Below are 6,674 nucleotides of genomic sequence, written 5' to 3' on the forward strand. Positions count from 1 at the left end.
GGTCAAGAAAGTGGGATAACATAGATCAGTATGAACGGGTAATGGATGGTAGATGTGAACTCATAATTTTTAAGGAGAGGCTTGATAAAATGATAAGTGGATGAGTTGTAAACAAGTAAATCATTTGTGTCATTTTTCACGCTGAATATAAATACTTGTTGGAGAATCTGTTGGAGAAAATTCCATTTTCAATGTGGAATTTTGGTTATTCTTATTTATTTTAAACAATATTAATGCTCTTAAATGCTCAATTTTAACTATACAGTATCCAGTGAGAATTGTCATGGGAGGAATTAATATTTGGATTTTCGTTTGGCAGCCCCGGTTCATTCCATTTCCACCTAGTGCCATTTCATCTTCCTCGACTTACTCTCGAGGCTCCCGCTGCAAGCTGTTTGGCCCAATGTTAAAATCAAATGACATGATTTGATATAATGCATGCTTTGATTATAAGTAAGGCCAGGACCTATTTTCTTGCAACATAGGAGACTGCTCAGCCCAATAAGACGGCTAGCTCTTGGAGCTATCCTATCAATCCCATTCCCTTCCCCACTCCTCCCTATTTTCTTGCAATCTATTTCCTGATACATGGCATCAACTTTCTCTCAATTTTTTTCCATCCGCCAAAGGGATTTATAGTCGCCAATTAACCTATCAACCAAACACATAGTTACAGAGAAAATGTGCAAACTCCACACATCATTAGAGGTTCGGCTCGAAACAGGTTGCTGAAACTTAGAAACAGGAATAGACCATTTACCTCCAAAACCAGGCTAATAGAGGTCACAAGTAAAAGTTATGTCTGGTTAGGTGATAAAAGGGAGGAGAAGTAAGTAAGTAAGTTTATTGGCCAAGTATTCACATACAAGGAATTTGCCTTGGTGCTCCGCCCACAAGTAACAACATGACATACAGTGACAGTTACGAATGTCTCAGAAAACACAAAACAGTAATAATAATAAAACATTAATGATAAAACACCATTGATCAAGCATGTGAACCAACAAAATACCAGATCATAGGGAGGCTACAGATTTTTGGCTGTTGAGTAGAGCAACTACTCGTGGATAAAAACTGTTTTTATGTCTGGCTGTGGCAGCTTTGACAGTCCGGAGTCGCCTTCCAGAGGGAAGTGATTCAAAGAGTTTGTGGCCAGGGTGAGAGGGGTCAGAGATGGTCTTGCCCGCTCGCTTCCTGGCCCTTGCAGTGTACAATTCATCAATGGAGGGAAGGTTGCAGCCAATAACCTTCTCTGCTGATCGGACGATTCGCTGCAGCCTCCAGGTGTCGTGCTTGGTGGCTGAGCCAAACCAGACCATGATGGAGAAGGTGAGAACATACTCTACGATGGCCGTGTAGAATTGGACCATCATTGCCTGTGGCAGATTGTGCTTCCTCAGCTGCCGCAGGAAGTACATCCTCTGTTTTGCCTTTTTGACTGTGGAGTCGATGGTAGCCCCCCACTTAAGGTCCTTGGAGATGATAGTTCACAGGAACTTAAAATACTCCACAAATGTGACTGTGGTGTTGTTGATGGTGAGTGGGGTGAGGGGAGGGGGAGCTCTCCTAAAGTCTACAATCAATTCCACTGTCTTAAGAGCATTGAGCTCTAGGTTGTTGCTACGGCACCAGGACGCCAGCTGTGACACTTCCTGTCTGTAGGCAGATTCCTCCCCATCCTGGATCAGTCCAATCAGGGTTGTGTCGTCCCCAAACTTGAGAAGCTTGACAGAGGTGTCTGTGGAGGTGCAGTCGTTGGTGTAGAGAGAGTAGAGGAGAGGAGAGAGTACGCAGCCTTGCGGTGCTCCTATGCTGAGCGTTTGCGGGTCCAAGATGTGCTTTCCCAGCCTCACATGCTGCTTCCTGTCTGTCAGGAAGTTGGTGATCCACTGACAGAGGGGTTCAGGCACAGTCAACTCAGAAAGTTTGGAGTGTAGTAGCTCTGGCACAATGGTGTTGAAGGCAGAGCTAAAATCAACAAACAGGATCCTCGCATAGGTCCCCTGGCGGTCTAGGTGCTGTAGAATGAAGTGCAGGCCCAGGTTGACTGCATCATCCACAGATCTATTGGCCCGATATGCAAACTGCAGAGGGTCCAGCAGGGAGTTTGTGATATTTTCCAGCTTGGCCAGCACAAGCCTTTCGAGTGTCTTCATGACTACAGAGGTCAGTGCGACAAGCCTGTAGTCATTAAGACAAGTAATCCTTTTGCTTTTTGGGTACAGGGACAATAGTGGAGACTTTGAAGCAGGCAGGAACAGTACATGTTTGCAGGGACTGGTTAAAAATGTCTGCATAGACCGGTGCCAGCTGTTTGGCACAGAGCTTGAAGGTAGAGGGGGAAAGAAAATCCAGTGATGGCACAAGAGAAAGAAATAATAGCTGCCACTCTGGGACTAAACAAATTTAAGGGATATTGTTACTTAGGGAAGGAAAAAATGTCCAGAAATTAAGGTTTCTTTTGTATATAAATAAAGCAAAAATACGCATGCAAATCATATAAATTCATCATGCATTTATGATAGAATTAAAAAACTACAAATAATTTGATACAGAATCCATGTAGTATACTAGATAAGCAGATCTTAAGTATCTAAATCAAACTATGATGATAAACAAAACGTAGTCCAATAGTTTGTGCTAGAATTGGGGAAAAAAAGAGAATGTTACAAATGCAAGATATCTAAAAGATTCAAATAATTAATTAATGTTGTTTCCCACTTGGTTAGTCTTTGCGTGACTCCAGTTTTATGTCAGATGGGTTATTTTAATGTCTTTGGAGAACATTAGTTCAAGTTCAAGTTCAAGAGAGTTTATTGTCATGTGTCCCAGATTGGGCAATGAAATTCAAGTCGTCAAGTTTATTCATCACATACACATACGAGATGTGCTGTGAAATGGAAAGTGGCAATGCTCGCGGACTTTGTGCAAAAATCAAACAAACAAACTACAAACAGAATAGAACAGAATCACATATTCACATATTACATATTGTGGGAGGAAAGGAAAAGGAAAAAAACAGTAATTTAAAAAAAACGGCAATTTAAACAAAAACAGTAGAATGGTACACTAAAGTTAGTCCCTGGTGAGATAGGAGTTTAGTCCTAATGACCTCTGGGAAGAAACTCCTTCTCATCCTCTCCGTTCTCACAGCATGGCAACGGAGGCGTTTGCCTGACCATAGCAGTTGGAACAGTCCGTTGCAGGGGTGGAAGGGGTCTCCCATGATCTTATTAACTCTGGAGTTGCACCTTTTGATGTATAGTTCCTGCAGAGGGGCGAGTGAAGTTCCCATAGTGCGTTTGGCCGAACGCACTACTCTCTGCAGAGCCTTCTTGTCCTGGGCGTAGCAGTTCCCAAACCAAATCGTGATGTTTCCGGACAAGATGCTTTCCACAGCCGCTGAGTAGAAGCACTGGAGGTATTTAAAACAGCTCACCCTGTCCACAGTATCCCCATTTATCTTCAATAGTGTGTACGTCCTCGGATGATGTGCTCTCCTAAAGTCCACGATCAGCTACTTCGTTTTTTTGATATTCAAGAGGAGGCTGTTGTCCTGACACCAGAGTGCCAGAGCAGCCACCTTCTCCCGGTAGGCCTTCTCATCGTTGTCTGAGATCAGGCCCACCACCACAGTGTCATCAGCAAATTTGATTATTGAGTTGGAGCTAAACCTAGCCACACAGTCATGTGTGTACAGGAAGTACAGTAGGGGGCTTAGGACGCAACTGTAGATCAGTGCATGTTCCTTTAACATAGTGACCTCACCACTACTAACTACTCCCCATTGTCTCTCGTATAATTGTAGTGTCCCCACCTCCAGCTCGCTCTCTAGCTCCAGTGATGACCACGGACAGCTATTGCATAGTGTGTGTTAGTGCTTATAATAAACTATCTTGAACAAGCCTATCCATGTCGCCTCTTCCCGTTTGCAGCGGATGATGCTGCAGCTCCAGCGTTTCACGTTCCAGATTGTGTACCGCAAGGGCAAAGATATGTTTGTGGCCGACACATTATCCCGTGCGCCGCTCCCTTCCGTTGCCCGCCACCCATACGAATCGTCTGACCTAATGGTACTGAACGTTAACATTGTTCCTTCCCAGCAGATGCAGTCCCTGGTCAAACACACTGCTGATGATCCTGCCCTGCAACAACTTGCGGTCGTTATCCGCCATGGTTGGCCTGACCGACGCTCTTCCCTGCCGGCTGGTGCCGTACCCTACTTCCTGGTTCGGGATGAACTGGTGCTACACGACGGCGTGGTGGTGAAGGGTCACAAGGTCGTGGTGCCGGCCGCTCTGCGGGATCACTACTTTCAATCTGCCCACAACGGCCACCCCGGGGTGGAGGCCACTTTGTCCCAGGCCCAAAGCCAGTTTTACTGGCCGGGTATGGCTCAAGACATCCGGGACAGGGTCTCCGCTTGCGCTGCCTGCAACAGTCTCCTGCCTCATCAGCAGCGCCAGCCTCTCCTGCAGCAGCCGGCCCCCGAGTTACCGTGGATGTCTGTTGCCACGGACATTTTCGAATGGCGTGGCAAGCACTTCCTGGTCCTGGTGGACTCATACTCCAGTTGGTTCGAGGTGGATCAGCTGCCTTCCATCACCTCTGCCGCCGTCATCGGGAAGCTTCGCCGCCACTTTTCGACCTTCGGATCCCCGGTGACCCTCCAATCGGACAACGGCAGCCAGTTCTCCAGCGCCGAGTTCCGTGCCTTCGCTGCCCGTTGGAACTTTCGCCACATCACTAGCAGCCCTGAATATCCGCAGAGCAACGGCCTTGCGGAACGCGCTGTCCGCAGCGCCAAGGAGCTGCTGGAACACTGCCGCCTTTCCCATTCTGACTTCTACCTTGCCCTGCTCAACCTCCGCAACATTTCCCGTGACCCCGCGCTCGGTTCGCCTGCCCAGCGCCTCATGTCCCGCACCACTAGACCACCTCTCCCTGTCTCACAACAGTCCCTCAAACCCTCGGTCCAGAACCCTGCCACTGTCACGGAGCGCATCATCGAGAAGCAAGCCATCCAGAAACGCTCCTTTGACAAGTCGGCCCGGCCGCTTCCTCGCCTGTTCCCGGGCCAGGTGGTTCGGATGCAGTCCCCCTCTGGACATCACAGGCTGGCCGTTGTAGTTGGTAATGCAGGCTCTCCCCGGTCATATATCGTAGACTATGAGGGCACCGTCTACCGTCGGTCACGCCAGCACCTCCTGCTCGTCAATGAGCCTCCTCCGCCTCCCGCGGACCCGTTTCAGCCACCTATCCCTTCCACTATGCCCCGAAGCTCCTCCAACCCCTGTCACTCCTCGCATGCCGCGGAAACTGCCCTCCCAGCTCTCTATGCCCCGCACTCACAAGCCTCTTTCCCCTGCCTCGCCTGCCAGTGTACCCGTTTCGCCTCGCTGTTCTCCTCCATCTCCGGTGCGTTCCTCGCCCAGCTCTCCCACCTCTGTCCCTGCCTCTGTCCCTTCTGCTCCTGCGGTTGAGGGGGAATGCGGGTTGCGCACCCGCTCTGGGCGGTTGGTCAAGCCGCCTGTCCGTTACGGGGAGCTCGCTTAGCTGTATTATGACACGATTAACTATTCCCGGTGCGGTTTGTAATCCTAGCGTATGAGCCGTGGTCGCTCTGTGTATTGCCATGCTTTTGTTTCCAAGAGGAGGGATGTAGATCAGTGCATGTTCCTTTAACATAGTGACCTCACCACTACTAACCACTCCCCATTGTCTCTCGTATAATTGTAGTGTCCCCACCTCCAGCTCGCTCTCTAGCTCCAGTGATGACCACAGACAGCTATTCCATAGTATGTATTAGTGCTTATAATAAAAAAAAAAAATGAAATGATTCAATTTATTGTCATTGTCAGTGTACAGTACAGAGACAACGAAATGCATTTTTAGCATCTCCCTTGAAAGGGAGACACAGGGCGTCGCGGTGTGCCCGCGCCTGCCGCCGTAATGTATCAGTAAAAGACTTTGTGTAGCAATCAAGTCATTTTACAGCAACCCTGGTGGGATCCTGTACTCAGGGTGAGGGACTTTGATGTATTTCCTCCCATCTTGACTACCTGGGGCCTGGTGGAGCGAAAGTCCAGGACCCAGGCACACAGGGGGGTATTGAGCCCCAATTCCAGCAGCTTCTTGCAAATTCTTGCTTTGCTTCAGCACAACAGAATATAGTAGGCATGAATACAGAACAGATCAGTGTGTCCATATACCATTATATAAATATATACATACATGAATAAATAAACAGATAAAGTGCAAATAAACAGATAATGGGCTATTAATGTTGAAAGTTTTGTTTGAGTTTAGTTTAATAGCCTGATGGCTGTGGGGAAGTAGCTATTCCTGTTGCAGTCTTCAGGCTCCTGTATCTTCTACCTGAAGGTAGCGGGGAGATAAGTGTGTGGCCAGGATTATGTTCAGAATCTAATGTGAAAGTGAAGGTGAACTCAATTGAACTATTCAAAATGATGACAGATTCCTGGTTCATTAAAATTAAGAGATTTGGGTTTGGTTCTAAAACCACAGGAGAAAAAGAAATTCTGTCTGGCTCCCATATGTGCAGGATTTTTTACATGTCAAAGATGATGACTAAAATAAGTGAATGATCTATGACCATATTGCAATTTTTTTAAGTACGCATTAAAGCTGGATGTAACCAAACTAAGCCATTT

This window comes from Leucoraja erinacea, chromosome 1 (assembly GCF_028641065.1).
Source record: "Leucoraja erinacea ecotype New England chromosome 1, Leri_hhj_1, whole genome shotgun sequence".
Lineage (NCBI taxonomy): Eukaryota > Metazoa > Chordata > Chondrichthyes > Rajiformes > Rajidae > Leucoraja > Leucoraja erinaceus.